Source organism: Eschrichtius robustus, chromosome 2, assembly GCF_028021215.1.
Source record: "Eschrichtius robustus isolate mEscRob2 chromosome 2, mEscRob2.pri, whole genome shotgun sequence".
NCBI lineage: Eukaryota > Metazoa > Chordata > Mammalia > Artiodactyla > Eschrichtiidae > Eschrichtius > Eschrichtius robustus.
Window position 1 is genome coordinate 61,754,461 of NC_090825.1, and position 17,893 is coordinate 61,772,353.

The window sequence follows — 17,893 nt, forward strand, 5'->3', positions numbered from 1 at the left end:
CCTAGGTAGCCTAGGTAAGGTGAATACACATGTGATATTTAAAGTGAGTCACTTTTCACCTAGCAACTTGGTAATTATTTTCTGTGTAAATTCATTTTTGGTTTTTCAAAATTCAGTAACGTTTTAAAACTGTTTAGACTATAAGATTAACTATACTACTTTGCATGGTATATTTTAATCAATGGTTAGGATTAACATTTCTTAAATGCGTGTTCTGTGGGGTATTACTAGGTGTTGTAGAAAAAAAAGTTCATTAGCTTAAGTCTGGGAACAGTGGGGATAATAAGATTAAATAAGGTTCTTCATTTCAGAATTTCTTAGACTTCTTTAAGAGCCTTGTGTGCTTTGTGATATGACCATGAAACCATTATTTGTGCGTGTGTGTTGAGTACCTTGTTGGACTCTTGCTTTAGGAAATAAACATTGGGAAATGCTGATTTAGATGATAGCCCTAGATGAGTCCATGTATTCAATTGTTTATCAACTTATTTGAGTAAACTCATTTATGAATAACAAACCTCTTTCAACTCTCGTGTATGAGGAGCAGCATTACTAGGAAATAGGCATGTATTGTGCAGATGATATATTAGGGAAATTAGAGGGCCACGTTCAGTTGTTTAACTTTCTTCTTTCTATTTGAACAAAAAATTTCTTTGATTATTCAGAATGTGTATCACCACCCCCATCTCCCAAAGCCCTGCCGAATGAAATGAGAAACGCAGATATGTAAACAGAAAACAAAATAGAAGGAAAAGGGGGAAGATTAGGGAATTTGGAGAAAAAAGATGTCATTCAACAGAAAACTAAATTGGTTAGAAATGGAATGAAGGGAAGAAAATAGATGGGAGGAGGGAAAGGGAGGAAAATCTTTGGATCTAATGGAACGTGAGAGGTTGGTTGTCAAGGAATGGGGAGGAGCACCCCTGTAGATGTAGGTTGGAGAAGAATAAAAGGGACCTATTTACTCCGTGCGTGAACAGGAGAGTTACTGCTGCTCTTTTCCTTGTTATCTAAGTCTGGCTCACAAAGTTTTTTAATTTTTAATTTTTTGACATGTGGCCTCTGCTTGCCTACTTCCATCATGTTACCAGTGTATCTGTAATGGTGCTTGTGGGTGGGAATGGGGATGTCTTTGAGACTTTGAAAATGACCTGAAACTAGAGACTTTGAATTTTAAGCCTTCTGTGACAAATGTAGCCAGAACAAACTATAAAAAGCCAGTTTTCTGCCATTTATTACTTGAAGTCACTTGGTTCCTTTTATTCCCTTTCTTTGCCAGTGGAAATAAAAATGCTTTGTGGAACATTTTTACTTCTGGCATTATCAACCCCTGGGCTAAATTCTTAGCTGCATCTCAACCCTTTAGAGTATATGTATCACAAATATGTTAATTATCTGGGCTTTACTGTTTGGAGCAGAACTGAGAGGAATAGTTTTTTTAGGGGAAAGTTGAAAGTATTTTAAATCATTAATTAATATACCTTCTCAGTGTATAACTTCGGCATTTTCTTCACCCAGATTGCCAGTGGTTTCTTCTGAAATATCTGGTAAAGTTTTTTAAACATTTACTGATGACAGATTTCTCCCTTAAATATGGAGATCTTAAACCAGATACATTGGATATGATTATTTATATTAAATACAGGGTTTTAAATAGACTTTACGTATTCACATAAGTGCTTTATTTGAGATCGATTTTGACAGGGATTACTGCCTTTTGAGAAGGGGCAGAGTCACAGGATGTGCAAGTGTTTCATATTCTGTTTCAAGACTGATGATTAAGAAATGAAACACAAGCATCTGAACATATTACGTAAGTCAGTAGAAAATGGGTAACTAAAATCTTTTAGGCCAGATTCACGTATTTCTTAAAAGAAGTTGTTATTGAAAGCATTTAGTTTTTATTAGACTCTGGAGTGAAACTAAAGTGCTTTTTAAAAGTTTTTCAAGTTTTATTCTTCTCTGGCTAATGATGTATTTGCCTCTATTGCCATATTTAAATACCTACTGTGAACTTGATTTCTTCAGGTTTCCCTCGAAGTGAAGAAAAGAATGGTAAGCAATAAGAAAAACATGGCAGGGATTGATTTTAGAATAAACCAGTCATTGCAAGCATACAAGTTAGAGGGACATTAGATCTGAGAATGTGATCATATTTTTTTTTTTAGTTGTCCGGTGAATTTTTTTTTCCCCTCCTTGTAGATAGGTGGTAATTCCAAGTTTCTAGAGTAGCTGTTAGCTTTGTCGTGGGGTGCTGAAAATAACTAGAGGGCATATTAGGAAGTCTTTATTCTAGAATGATCAGTTCTTTTGTTCTTTGTCCCTTAGTCAGTTGAAGTTGCATTTTTAATTGCCATATATAGTTTATCTCCTTCTTTGCCTCCCTGTTGACCCATAGTCTAAAAGTAAATCCTTTTTAAAGGTTAATAGTTAACTTTGTTATCAAGAATTTGTTGTAGTTTGCTTAATAACATGATGGCTGAGTAAACCTTCTTTGTATATTAACTCTTAAGCTGGGAAGAAAAATATAATTGTTTTAACTGAATTATAAAATGCCTTTAGATTGAGTTAAAGTATTTGCTAATAGCTTTAGAGCCTACTGAAAAAATTTAAAGCTTCATTTAAGTGATTATAATCAATAATCTCATATACTAAATCATACTGATAATTATATTTAATGATTTTAAAATGTGATAAAGGTTGCTTCTCTTTAGGAATAATCATTTTAAAATTAGTTATCATGCATGAGAAGTTGGTTTTCCAGTGTCATCTGAGTTTCTGTTTCAGTATTTCATTTGCAAGTTTGTTATTGAGTTCACTTGATGCTCTTAGGGAGATGTTAAGATAAATAACTTATGATTGCAAAGCAGTTAGAAAATAAGTACCTAAGGTTAAATTAATCACTCACTGAATACAGACAGTATATATTAGGCTGGAGATACAAAGAAGACATGGTACTTGCCCTGTAGAAATATATAATATATAAATGAGTTTAAAAGTAGGCATTACTGAAACTTTGGCTACTAGAATTTATACATTAAAACAGAGTAATATTCAAACACCCCCAAAATTTGAAATACAGAGTAATTTAATACTGACATCATACCTGTGATATATCTCTAAATAGAAGATTAGTTATTTTCAAGTGAGTCTTCTTGGATTATCTTTTTGAGGACTTAGTTTTTAATAAACATTCTTCTCTGAAATCAGAAAAAAAAAACCCCAAAACCTTGTTTTTACTAGAACCATTGAAATATCAGAATGTCCACGAAAAAGATGAGTTTTAAACTGTATAAAATACTGTCCTGTATGAATGACTTCTCTTAGTGTTACTAAACCAAACTTGGGTCCACTCACCTGTGTGCAGTAAAGCCAATCTACTGACACCGGGTTGTGGTGAAGGAAAGTGCAGCATTTATTGTAAAGGTACCATACAAGGAGAATGGGTGGCTCATGCTCAAAAACCTCTGAACTCCCTGAAGTGTTTCAGCAAAACATTTTGAAAGGCAAGTTGAGGGAAGGATGTCCCAGGGTATGTGATCAGCTCATACACAATTCTCTGACTGGTTGTTGGTGACATAACAGGGGTTAACGTTATCAATCCTTAGGCGCCAGTAGGTCTGGGGCCTACATGCTCATGCTTGTCAAGTAGTTAATTTCTTCTATTTGGCGGTAGTTTTAGCATCTATAAAACAACCCCAGAAGTGTGCATCAGATATTATTATCTAGGTACTTCAGAGAGGAGCTATAGTGGAAGATATGAGGGAATGAATGGTCTGTCCCAGGAAGGCCCCATAGGGTCCTGCTCAGTTACATTAGTTTTCAACCAAGAAGCTCCTTTTACTGATATATGCAAAGGACTTTGACCTCCCTGAATTAATCCCATTGCCTGAATCTGAAGGAGAATTTTATAGAGAAGTTTCAAGCGTATGTGCTTTTAAAAGTTAAGTTTATTAGGTATCAGAATTAAACGTAGAGTTGTCATTTTGTCATTTACATATTTTTAAAAAGACTAACTTTGTTCTTAATTTTATGCTTCCACAAATCACCAAGCATTATGTAAATACTTTAAAATATTAGGTAATTACTAATGAAGCAGTGTTTTGTTGAAAAAGTATGCTTATTGGAAACAGACTGAGAAAGGGTTAGAATTCTGGCTTCCCCACTTAAAAGCTGTATGCTGTTATGAAAATGCAGTAAAACCTCTCAGTGCCTCAGATTTTTGAGTGTAAATTGGGCATAACATTTGCAGAGTTGATAAGAAGATCAGAGATAATATGTGCAAAATATTTGTCTTTAAAGGTGGTCAACAATTGGTAGCTGGAATGTTTTATTTTTTTGTTTTTGTTAGGTTTTATCATTTACTTTTGATGATCCATAAAACTGTTACTTGTTATGTTATTTTTTGTTGCTTTTAGTTCATTGTTCTTTGGTACCCCAGTCTAACCTGGAGGAAATCATAATGTACACTAAAGTGTATGTAGGTTCTTTGTATTGCTTGATAAAAATAAACTTTAAAAAATGTTGTCTGGAGCAGAAGCAAGAAAAACTATACAGTCCTGCAGCCTGTGGAACAAAAACCACATTCACAGAAAGATAGACGAGATAAAAAGGGAGAGGGCTATGTACCAGATGAAGGAACAAGATAAAACCCCAGAAAAACAACTAAATGAAGTGGAGATAGGCAACCTTCCAGAAAAAGAATTCAGAATAATGATAGTGAAGATGATCCAGGACCTCGGAAAAAGAATGGAGGCAAAGATCGAGAAGATGCAAGAAATGTTTAACAAAGACCTAGAAGAATTAAAGAACAAACAAACAGAGATGACCAATACAATAACTGAAATGAAAACTACAGTAGAAGGAATCAATAGCAGAATAACTGAGGCAGAAGAACGAATAAGTGACCTGGAAGACAGAATGGTGGAATTCACTGCTGTGGAACAGAATAAAGAAAAAAGAATGAAAAGAAATGAAGACAGCCTAAGAGACCTCTGGGACAATGTTAAATGCAACAACATTCGCATTATAGGGGTCCCAGAAGGAGAAGAGAGAGAGAAAGGACCCGAGAAAATATTTAAAGAGACCTATAGTCGAAAACTTCCCTAACATGGGAAAGGAAATAGCCACCCAAGTCCAGGAAGCGCGGAGAGTCCCATACAGGATAAACCCAAGGAGAAACATGCCGAGACACATAGTAATCAAACTGGCAAAAGTTAAAGACAAAAATTATTGAAAGCAGCAAGGGAAAAACGACAAATAACATACAAGAGAACTCCCATAAGGTTAACAGCTGATTTCTCAGCAGAAGCTCTACAAGCCAGAAGGGAGTGGCACGATATACTTAAAGTGATGAAAGGGAAGAACCTACAACCAAGGTTACTCTACCCAGCAACGATCTCATTCAGATTCGATGGAGAAATCAAAAGCTTTACAGACAAGCAAAAGCTAAGAGAATTCAGCACCACCAAACCATCTCTACAACAAATGCTAAAGGACCTTTTCTAAGTGGGAAACACAAGAGAAGAAAAGGACCTGCAAAAACAAACCCAAAACAATTAAGAAACTGGTCATAGGAAGATACATATCGATAATTACCTTAAACGTGAATGGATTAAATGCTCCAACCAAAAGACACAGGCTTGCTGAATGGACACAAAAACAAGACCCATATATATGCTGTCTACAAGAGACCCACTTTAGACCTAGGGACACATACAGACTGAAAGTGAGGGGATGGAAAAAGATATTCCATGCAAATGGAAATCAAAAGAAAGCTGGAGTGGCAATACTCTTATCAGATAAAATATACTTTAAAATAAAAAATGTTACAAGAGACAAGGAAGGACACTACATAATGATCAAGGGATCAATCCAAGAAGAAGATATAACAATTATAAATATATATGCACCCAACATAGGAGCACCTCAATACATAAGGCAACTGCTAACAGCTATAAAAGAGGAAATCGACAGTAACACAATCATAGTGGGGTACTTTAACACCTCACTTACACCAATGGACAGATCATCCAAACAGAAAATTAATAAGGAAACACAAGCTTTAAATGACACAATAGACCAGATAGATTTAATTGATATTTATAGGACATTCCATCCAAAAACAGCAGATTACACTTCTCAACTGCATGGAACATTCTCCAGGATAGATCGCATCTTGGGTCACAAATCAAGCCTCAGTAAATTTAAGAAAACTGAAATCATATCAAGCATCTTTTCTGACCACAACACTATGATATTAGAAATCAGTTACAGGGAAGAAAACATAAAAAACACAAACACATGGAGGCTAAACAATACGTTACTAAATAACCAAGAGATCACTGAAGCAATCAAAGGGGAAATCAGAAAATACCTAGAGACAAATGACAATGAAAACACGATGATCCAAAACCTATGGGATGTAACAAAAGCAGTTCTAGGAGGGAAGTTTATAGCTATACAAGCCTACATCAAGAAACAAGAAAAATCTCAAACAATCTGACCTTACACCTAAAGGAACTAGAGAAAGAAGAACAAACAAAACCCAAAGTTAACAGAAGGAAAGAAATCATAAAGATCAGAGCAGAAGTAAATGAAATAGAAACAAAGAAAACAATAGCAAAGATCAATAAAACTAAAAGCTGGTTCTTTGAGAATAAACAAAATTGATAAGCCTTTAGCCAGACTCATCAAGAAAAAGAGGGAGAGGACTCAAATCAATAAAATCAGAAATGAAAAAGGAGAAGTTACAACAGACACTGCAGAAATACAAACCATCCTAAGAGACTACTAGAAGCAACTCTATGCCAATAAAATGGACAACCTGGAAGAAATGGACAAATTCTTAGAAAGGTATAACCTTCCAAGACTGAACCAGGAAGAAGCAGAAAATACGAACAGACCAATCACAAGTAATGAAACTGTGATTAAAAATCTTCCAACAAACAAAAGTCCAGGACCAGATGGTTTCACAGGTGAATTCTATCAAACGTTTAGGGACGAGCTAACACCCATCCTTCTCAAACTCTTCCAAAAAGTTGTGGAGGAAGGAACACTCTGAAACTCATTCTATGAGGCCACCATCACCTTGATAGCAAAACCAGACAAAGATACTACAAAAATAGAAAATTACAGACCAATATCACTGATGAATATAGATGCAAAAATCCTCAACAAAATACTAGCAAACAGAATCCAACAACACATTAAAAGGATCATACACCATGATCAAGTGGGATTTATCCCAGGGATGCAAGGATTCTTCAATACACGCAAATCAATCAATGTGATACACCATATTAACAAAATGAAGAATAAATACCATATGATCATCTCAAGATGCAGAAAAAGATTTTGACAAAATTCAACACCCATTTCTGATAAAAACTCTCCAGAAAGTGGGCATAGAGGGAACCTACCTCAACATAATAAAGGCCATATACGACAAACCCACAGCAAACATCATTCTCAATGGTGAAAAACTGAAAGCACTTCCTCTAAGATCAGGAACAAGACAAGGAAGTCCACTCTCCCCACTATTATTCAACATAGTTTTGGAAGTCCTAGCCATGGCAGTCAGAGAAGAAAAAGAAATAAAAGGAATACAAATTGGAAAAGAAGAAGTAAAACTGTCACTGTTTGCAGATGACATGATACTATTCATAGAGAATCCTAAAGATGCTACCAGCAAACTACTAGAGCTAATCAATGAATTTGGTAAAGTTGCAGGATACAAAATTAATGCACAGAAATCTCTTGCATTCCTATACACTAATGATGAAAAATCTGAAAGAGAAATTAAGGAAACACTCGCATTTACCATTGCAACAAAAAGAATAAAATACCTAGGAATAAACCTACCTAGGGAGACAAAAGACCAGTATGCAGAAAACTATAAGACACTGATGAACGAAATTAAAGATGATACTAACAGATGGAGAGATATACCAGGTTCTTGGATTGGAAGAATCAATATTGTGAAAATGACTATACTACCCAAAGCAATCTACAGATTCAACGCAATCCCTATCAAATTACCAATGGCATTTTTTACGGAACTAGAACAAAAAATCTTAAAATTTTTATGGAGACACAAAAGACCCCAAAAGCAGTCTTGAGGGGAAAAAACGGAGCTGGGGGAATCACACTCCCTGACTTCAAACTATACTACAAAGCTACAGTAATCAAGACAATATGGTACTGGCACAAAAACAGAAACATAGATCAATGGAACAAGATAGAAAGCCCAGAGATAAAGCCACGCACCTATGGTCAACTAATCTATGACAAAGGAGGCAAGGATATGCAATGGAGATAAGACAGTCTCTTCAATAAGTGTTGCTGGGAAAACTGGGCAGCTACATGAAAAGAATGAAATTAGAACACTCCCAAACACCATACACAAAAATAAACTCAAAATGGATTAGAGACCTAAATGTAAGACTGGACACTATAAAACTCTTAGAGGAAAACTTAGGAAGAACACTCTTTGACATAAATCACAGCAAAATCTTTTTTGATCCACCTCGTAGAGTAATGGAAATAAAAACAAAAAGAAACAAATGGGACGTAATGAAACTTCAAAGCTTTTGCATAGCAAAGGAAACCATAAACAAGACGAGAAGACAACCCTCAGAATGGGAGAAAATATTTGCAAACGAATCAATGGACAAAGGATTAATCTCCAAAATATATAAACAGCTCATGCAGTTCAGTATTAAAAAACAAACAACCCAATCCAGAAATGGGCAGAAGACCTAAATAGATATTTCTCCAAAGAAGACATACAGACGGCCACGAAGCACATGAAAAGCTGCTCAACATCACTAATTATTAGAGAAATGCAAATGAAAACTACAGTGAGGTATCACCTCACACCAGTTAGAATGGGCATCATCAGAAAATCTGCAAACAACAAATGCTAGAGAGGGTGTGGAGAAAAGGGAACCCTCTTGCACTGTTGGTGGGAATGTAAATTGATACAGCCACTATGGAGAACAGTATGGAGGTTCCTTCCAAAACTAAAAATAGAATTACCATATGATCCAGCAATCCCACTCCTGGGCATATACCCAGAGAAAACCATAATTCAAAAAGACACATGCACCCCAATGTTCACTGCAGCAGTATTTACAATAGCTGGGTCATGGAAGCTACCCAAATGCCCATCGACAGATGAATGTATAAAGAAGATGTGGTACATATATACAATGGAGTATTACTCAGCCATGAAAAGGAACGAAACTGGGTCATTTGTTGAGACGTGCATGGATCTAGAGAGTGTCATACAGAGTGAAGTAAGTCAGAAAGAGAAAAACAAATATTGTATATTAATGCATATATGTGTAACCTAGAAAAATGGTACAGATGAACCGGTTTGCAGGGCAGAAATTGAGACACAGATGTAGAGAACAAACGTATGGATACCAAGGGGGGAAAGCGGCAGGGGGTGGTGGTGGTGGTGTGATGAATTGGGCGATTGGGATTGACATGTATACACTGATGTGTATAAAATTGATGACTAACAAGAACCTGCTGTATATTAAAAAAAAAAAAGTTGACTGAAATGATATTTGCATTTCTGTGCATGGTTATGTGCATGTGATCAATGGGAAGAAATATACAAAAACACAGCTAATAAAGGGAGTTGTAAAAAAAAAAAGTCTGATAATCTAGTCTTTTAAGTGGAGTTTTTTGTCTATGTTTGATGTAATTACACCTATGTAATTACATTAAAATTTTATGTAATTTAGTTACATTTTTGTTTATCTTTAATGATGTACATGGATTTATATCTAATATTTATAGCTACTACTTACCATATATAAAGCATATCTGTTAAATACCTTTTTCTTTCTTTACCTTTTAGATCAATAAAGTATTATTCTATTTTTCATATATTCTTTTTATCATTTTCTCTTTTATTATAGGTCTACAGACAATGAATTCCCTCAAATTTTGTTTGAAAATATTTTCATTTCACCTTCATTTTTTAGCTTTATTGAGGTATAACTGACAAAATTGTAATATATATAAGGTATGCAACATGGTGCTTTGATATTCATACACCTTGTGAGAGCATTACCACAATTGAGTTAACACATCCATCACCTCACATTATTTACCTTTTCTTTCCTTACAATGTACTCTTCTAGGAAATTTCAATTATACAATACAGTATTATCTACTATAGTCACTAGGTTCTGCATTAAATACTTAGACCTTATTCGTCTTAAAAGTTTGTATCCTTTTACCAACTTCTCCCCATTTACTCCAGCCCCTGGTAATCACCATTCTACTCTGTGTTTCTATGAGTTCTACTTTGTTTTTTAAAAATTCTGCATATAAGTGATACCATGCACTATTTATCTTTCTCTGTCTGGCTTACTTCACTTAGTGTAGTGCCCTCAGGTTCATTCATGTTGTTGGAAATGGCAGGATTTCCTTCTTTTATTAAGGCTGAATAATATTCCGTTTTATATATATACACACTATACACACACACACACACACACACACACTACATTTCCTTTATCCATTCTTGCATCAGTGGACCCTTAGGTTGTTTCCATACCTTGGCTATTATGAATAATGCTGCAATGAAAATGGGATTACAAATATCTCTTCCAGATAATGATTTCATTTCCTTCAGATAAATACCCAGAAGTGGAATTGCAGGATCATATGGTATTTCTATTTTTAATTTTTTGAAGAACCTCCATACCCTTTTCCACAGTGGCTGCACCAGTTTACATTTCCATCAACAGTGCCCAGGCGTTCCCTTTTCTCATCTTCCTCACCAACACTCCTTATTTCTTGTCTTCTTGACAATAGCCATTCTAACAGATATGAGGTGATATCTCATTGTGGTTTTGATTTGCTTTTATCTGATGATTAGCGATGTTAAGCATCTTTTTGTGTATCTGTTGGCCATCTGTGTGTCTTCGTTTGAGAAATATCTATTCAGATTTTCTGCCCACTTTTTAATTGGATTGTTAGGGGTTTTTCTGGTATTGAGTTTTCTTAATATATTTTGGATATTAACCCCATATTATTATATGATTTGCAAATATTTTATCCCATTTGGTAGATTTCATTTTGTTGACGATTTCTTGTGTTGTACAGAACTTTTTTTTTTTTTTTTAGATTTTTTTTTAAAGGTCAGGTCTTTTATTTATTTACTTATTTTTGGCTGCGTTGGGTCTTCATTGCTGTGCGTGGGCTTTCTAGTTGCGGTAAGCGGGGGCTACTCTTCATTTGCAGTGTGCGAGCTTCTCATTGCGGTGGCTTCTCTTGTTGAGGAGCATGGGCTGTAGGTGCACGGGCTTCAGTAGTTGTAGCTCGCAGGCTCTAGAGTTTAGGCTTAGTAGTTGTGGCGCACGGGCTTAGTTGCTCCGTGGTATGTGGGATCTTCCTGGACCAGGGATTGAACCTGTGTCCCCTGCATTGGCAGGCAGATTCTTAACCACTGCCTCACCAGGGAAGTCCCAAGAAGATTTTTTATTTGATGTAGTTCTACTTGTTGATTTTTGCTTTTGGTGTCAAGTCCAAAAAATCATTGCCAAGACTGATGTTGAGGAGCTTACCACCTGTGTTTTCTTCTAGGAGTTTTATGGTTTCAGGTCTTATGGTCATGTTTTTAATCCATTTTGAGTTAATTTTTGTGTATGGTTTAAAATAGTGGTCCAATTTCATTCTTTTGTATGTGGCTGTCCAGTTTCCCCAACACCATTTATGGAAGAGACTGTCCTTTCCCCCATTATATATTCTTGGTTCCTTTGTAGAATGTTAATTAACCATATATGTGTGGGTTTATTTCTGGGCTCTCTATTCTGTTCCATTGATCTATGTGTGTGTCTTTGCGCCAGTACCATACTGTTTTGATTACTATAGCTCTGAAATATAGTTTGAAGTCAGGGAGCAGGATTCCTCCAGCTTTGTTCTTCTTTCTCAAAGTTGCTTTGGCTACTCAGGATCTGTTTAAGTTTCATACAAATTTTATAATTGTTTGTTCTATTTCTGTGAATCTGAAAAATGCTATTGGTCTTTTGTTAGGAATTGCATTGAATCTGTAGATTGTCTTGGGTAGTATGGTCACTTTACAATACTAATTCTTCAAATCCGTGAGTGTGGAATATCTTTCCATTTATTTATGTCTTCAGTTTGTTTCATCAGTGTCTTATAGTTTTCATTGTGTAGGTCTTTTACCTCCTTGGCTAAATTTTTTCCTAGGCATTTTATTATTATTCTCTTTTTGGTGCAATTGTAAATGAGATTTTTTTCTTAATTTCTCTTTCTATTAGTTCATTTTTTGTGTATAGAAACACAACAGATATTTGTATATTGATTTTGTGCCCTCTAACTTTACAGAATTTGTTTATTCGTCCTAACAGTTTTTTGGTGGAGTCTTTAGGGTTTTCTATGTAAATATCATTTCATCTGCAAATAGTGACTATTTCACTTCTTCCTTTCTGATTTGGATTTTTTTTTTTCCTTGCCTAATTGCTCTGGGTAGGACTTCCGATACTATGTTGAATAAGAGTGGTGAGAGAGGGCATCCCTGTCTTATTCATGATCTTAGAGGAAAAGCTTTTAGCTTCTCACCATTGAGTATGATGTTAGCTGTGGGCTTGTCATATATGACCTTTATTATGTTGAGGTATGTTCCCTGTATATCCTCTTTGTTGAGAGTTTTTATCATAAATCGATGTTGAATTTTTGCAAATGCTTTTTATGCATCTGTTGAGATGATCATATGATACTCATCCTTCATTTATTTTGTTAATGTGGTGTATCATATTGATTGATTTGTGGATGTGGAACCGTCCTTGCATCCCTGGAATAAATCCCACTTAATTGTGTTTTATGATCCTTTTCATGTGTTGTTGAATTTGGCTTGCTAATATTTTATTGAAGGTTTTTGCCTGTATGTTCATTAGGAACAATGGCTTGTAATTCTCTTTTTTTGTAGTGTACTTGTCTGGTTTTGGCATCAGGGTAATGCTGGCCTTGTAAAATGAGTTTAGAAGTGTTCCCTCCTCCTCTGTGTTTTTTTGAAAGAGTTTGAGAAAGATCGTTATTAATTTTTCTTTAAATGTTTGGTAGAATTCACCAATGAAGCCATGTGGTGTTGGACTTTTGTTTTTGGGAGGTTTTGGTTACCGATTCAATCTCCTTACTAGTAATCAATCTGTTCAGATTTTCGATTTCCTCGTGATTCAGACTTGGCAGGTTGTATGTTTCTAGGAATTTATCCCAGTATAAACTCATGTATTGAATTCTTAATTTCAGTAGTTTCTTTCACTTTTGCCATGTGTATTTGAACATTTTTTGAAGATTTTATTCTCTTATGAAATTTTGTTAATGTCTTTGTGTGCACACTTCAGTATCTAGAATGCTCTGTGAATTTGTTTTGTGTTGTCCATATTTTTCTCTTGGTATTTAATCATATGGTGCATCTCTTGGTATACTTAACAAGACTTGATTGAATCTGGATATGGTGAATAAAGAATTGTGGAGGCTTCTGATGATGTTCAGTTGTTTCAGAGCAAGTTCACCTTTGCCGTGCTTGTCAGCTAGAGTATAAGTCAGGGGCTAAGCTGAGTTAAGGCTGAGTTGCAGTTTTGTTTAATTTCTGTCTGTGTCTGGTTCTGCCCCAGTCATAGAGGTTAATCCTCTAGGTTTTGTTTTTTTGTTTATTTTTTTAATACAGAAGTACTCATTTAGTTTTTTTTTTTTTTTTTTTTTTTTTGGCTGTGTTGGGTCTTCGCCTCTGTGCGAGGGCTTTCTCCAGTTGCGGCAAGCGGGGGCCACTCTTCATCGCGGTGCGCGGGCCTCTCACTGTTGCGGACTCTTCTGTTGCGGAGCACAGGCTCCAGACGTGCAGGCTCAGCAGCTGTGGCTCACGGGCCCAGTTGCTCCGTGGCTTGTGGGATCCTCCCAGACCAGGGCTCGAACCTTTGTCCCCTGCATTGGCAGGCAGATTCTCAACCGCTGCGCCACCAGGGAAGCCCAATCCTCTAGGTTTTTAATTGAGAACCTGATATGTTCACTTGGGCTCCTCCCTCAGCAAGTCCTGGACTCACACAGTATAGTCCTGTGATCCCTAGAGGGGAGAAGGGAGGGAGGACAACATCCTTTTAGAGGGTCCATGACATGAAAACTATTTCATAATAACATTAAGATGTTGTTCTCTTACAAGTATACAGTGGAGTTTTCCAGAGGCTTATATGACTTGCAAAGTGTTTGAATGTAGAAACAGAAAAGAGAATGCAGCTATCTCCTGTTAAACCAGACATTAAAGAGGTTTGCAAAAATATAAAGTAATGCTACTCTTTTTGCTGTTTTTTTTTTCAGTTTTCATGAAAATGTTATTTTATTGTAAGCAATTTGTTATCTAAAAAATTAGTTAAATGCTTTAAATATTTCTCAATTTTAGTTTCTCATTTGGTAAAGCAAGAGCTACAACCCACATAAGCAAATTTTCCTTGAGATGCTCAATAATAAAGATGTCCTGAGACCAAAAGTTTCAGAATTGCTGTTCTAATCCTTTTCCCATTAGGGAACACTGCAGAAAAGTCTACTCTGCTTTCAGAGGCTCTGCTTATCTCTTTAGCTTCTGTATTTGGTATATGCCTTGAGAAAAAAGTTGGCTGCATGTTTGGGCCAGTTTTATGGTTCTCACTTCTCATTTCTCATCAGTATTTTGTTACAGTGCATGCTTAGTTTTTGTGTCACGAGTCCTGTGAATCTGCCATATCTCAGTTGGTTTGTCTGTTCCCTGGCAGCAGCGCTCTCTGCAGGCAGAATCTGAATTTTCAACTTATTGTCTTGCATTCAGGAAAAATGAATTGAGGCCGTAGAAAGTCAGCTTACATTTCTGTAGTTCTCTTCCACTCCAGAATCATGGTCTCTCTATTCCTGGATGCTTCAGCAGATATAAGCAGATTTTTTTTTTTTTTCCCATTTTATCCTACTGTTCTAGTTGCTCTTGGTAGGGATGTGTTTGACACCAGCTTTTCTGTCATATTTGGAACCGTAAAAATAAAATTAATTTATTTGGTGCTTAGAATTTCCATCTCTGCTTACATTGCTAATCTGTTCTCGCATACTGTCTAGTTTATCCATTAGAACCCGTAGCATATTAATCATAGTTGTACATTCCTGATCTGGTAATTCCAACATCCTAGTCATATCTGACTGTGGTTCTGATGCTTGTTCTATCTCTTCAGACTGGTTTTTGCATTTTAGTATGTCTTGTAATTTTTACTTGATAGCTGGACATGATGTACTAGGTAAAAGGAACTGCTGTAAATAGACCTTTAGTAATGTGATGGTAAGGTGTGGGGGAGGGGAAGCGTTCTGTAGGCCTGTGATTAGGTCTTGGTCTTTTAGTTAGCCTGAGCCTCTGGACTGTGAACTGCACCAGTGCTTCTCAGTCCTTCCTTCTCCTCAGGTGGGACAGGCTGGCCTACAGTGGGCTGGAGTTGGGTATTTCTGTTCCCTCATGTAGGTTAGGCTCTAATAAAACCGCAGCAGGTTGGGCTCTGGTTAGTTTCTCCTGAGGGCAGTCCTTGTTAAGAACAGAGTGGTCTAGAGTATTTGCAGATGGTTCCGTTTCCCCACCTCCTCCCGGAAGCATGAGCGGATTTTTTCCTCTAAAGAATTCACTCTGAGAACCAGATTGAGCTGTCGTTGGTAAAATTCACAAATGTGTGGGATTCCCCGTATGACTAGGTCTCCCTGGAGTTTTTAACTCTTCAGAGCTGTCCACTCTGAGCCTCTTGTCAATTACAGTTCGGAATTCCTCCCCTGGCAATGGTTGCTGCAGAGGTTTCTGCTTATTGGTTTTTGCTCTAATAACTTTTGATTCTCTGTATTCATCTATCTGTCTCCCAGTTTTGGGGTTGCAGTTTGCCCTCTGGCTTCACTTCTCTTTCAGATCTAAGAAGAGTTGTTGACTTTTCAGTTTGTTCAGCTTTTTACTTGTAGTTAGGATGGTTTGCTACCTCTAAGCTTCTTCCAGGTTTTTAAGATTTATTTTTTATTTATTTATTTAATTTTATTTTTGGTTGCATTGGGTCTCTTAGTTACGGCACGCAGGATCTTTCATTGTGGTGCGCAGGCTCTTCATTGCAGTGTGCAGGCTTCTCTCTAGTTGTGGTGTGCAGGCTCCAGGACGCGTGGGCTCTGTAGTTGTGGTGCATGGGCTCCAGAGCGCATGGGCTCTGTAGTTTGTGGCATGCAGCCTCTCTAGTTGAGGCGTGCAAGCTCAGTAGTTGTGGTGCGCAGGCTTAGTTTTCCCGTGGCATTGTGGGATCTTAGTTCCCTGCCCAGGGATCGAACCTGCATCCCGTGCATTATAAGGTAGATTCTTTACCACTGGACCACCAGGGAAGTCCCTCAGGTATACTTTTTAAAAGTAAGCTATCTCTGCGCAGTAGACAGTATATTTTTGATCCTGTTTCTTTAGAACATACTTAGTATCCGTAGGGATGTTGCACCTTTTATGTTGGAATATTTTGCTAATTGAAATTAAAAATTAAATATAATTGAACTATAACACTATTTTAACATCTTGAAAAGTGTTATACTAGTGTATGAACCAGAAAGTCAATCAAATTTTTTCTGTAAAAAGATACTTTATATTTGATTTTAAGCGTAAAATCATTCAAAGCTCAGGAATTGATATTAGTTCATTTTTATGTTGTTTAAATAGTCTTTCAAGTTAGTTTAATGTAAGTTAAAATACTGCCTTTTGTAATTAACTTGACTCTATTTCATCCTGTTTGTATAACCAGAAAAAGAGAATTTTTCTTTTTTGATTCCAAAGCGAAGTCTCAAATTAAATTTATCTTAAGGAAGGATAATATTCTTTCTATACCTGCAAGAGGAACCTACTGTTTAGTTTCTTACATGTGTATATAAATATATAGTGCTTTAGAGTCTACAAGTCTTGTTCAGTACTTTATATTGTTTAATGTTTAGAATCTTTCTAGTGGATCATTAGTTGCTGAGATTTTCACCTAGGCCTTCAGACTGGAAATTTAGGGCTCCTGTTTTCCTTTCTACTTTATTATGTTTACATTATTATTTAATTTGCAGAGAATCTAGGTAACTCAATGATCTCTGTTCAGTGGGTTAATTAATCTTAGAATACAGTTGAACCTTGAACAAATGGGTTTGAACTGCTTGGGTCCACTTATACGTGGATTTTATTCAATAAATACTACTACAGTACTACATGGTCCATAGTTGGTTGAATCTGTGGATGTGGAACGATGGTTACAGAGGGCTGACTGTAAAGTTCTATACGGATTTTCGACTGGGGTGGGGGTGGGGTCCGTACGCCTAACCCGTTGTTCAAAGGTCGGCTATATTTACTGGCAATATTTATTTCTTGAATAGTTCTTTAACCACAGTAGTTAAGAGCTTACTATTCATTACAAAATTCTGTACCAGCTGGGTGTTGAGAGTGAGGAGAAGGAAAATGGCCTGTTAATTTTTATGTGGCTTATTTTATAATAGTTTTTCTAGTGTGATGGAAAGACCCTTGGTATTCTCCTTTCAGAGAGCTTAAGGTTCTCCCTTTTCTAACTATATATCTGTGTAAAGCTGATTTTCTTAATTTTCAACCATAATGATATATAATAGATTGAGGGCAGAAGCTGATATGAAAATCCATAGAGAATGTAGCAGTGCTGGGGATTTAAAAACTCTGAAACTGACACCTCCTTCTGTGTGCACTTGAAAGAATATGTATTCTGCTTTGGTTGGATGAAATGTTCTGTTAATATCAGTGTGGTCAAAATGGTTGATAGTGTTGTTCAGGTCTTCTGTATTCATACTGATTTTTTGTCTGCTTGTTTTGTCAGTTCCTGAGAATTGACAA

General features: G+C 36.3%; 1 protein-coding gene across 1 annotated transcript in view; it reads left to right on the plus strand.

Annotated features, from left to right (window-relative positions):
- Window positions 1-17,893, plus strand: part of SCAMP1 (secretory carrier membrane protein 1) — a 112,608-nt gene that overhangs the window by 61,572 nt on the left and 33,143 nt on the right. The window lies entirely within an intron of this gene.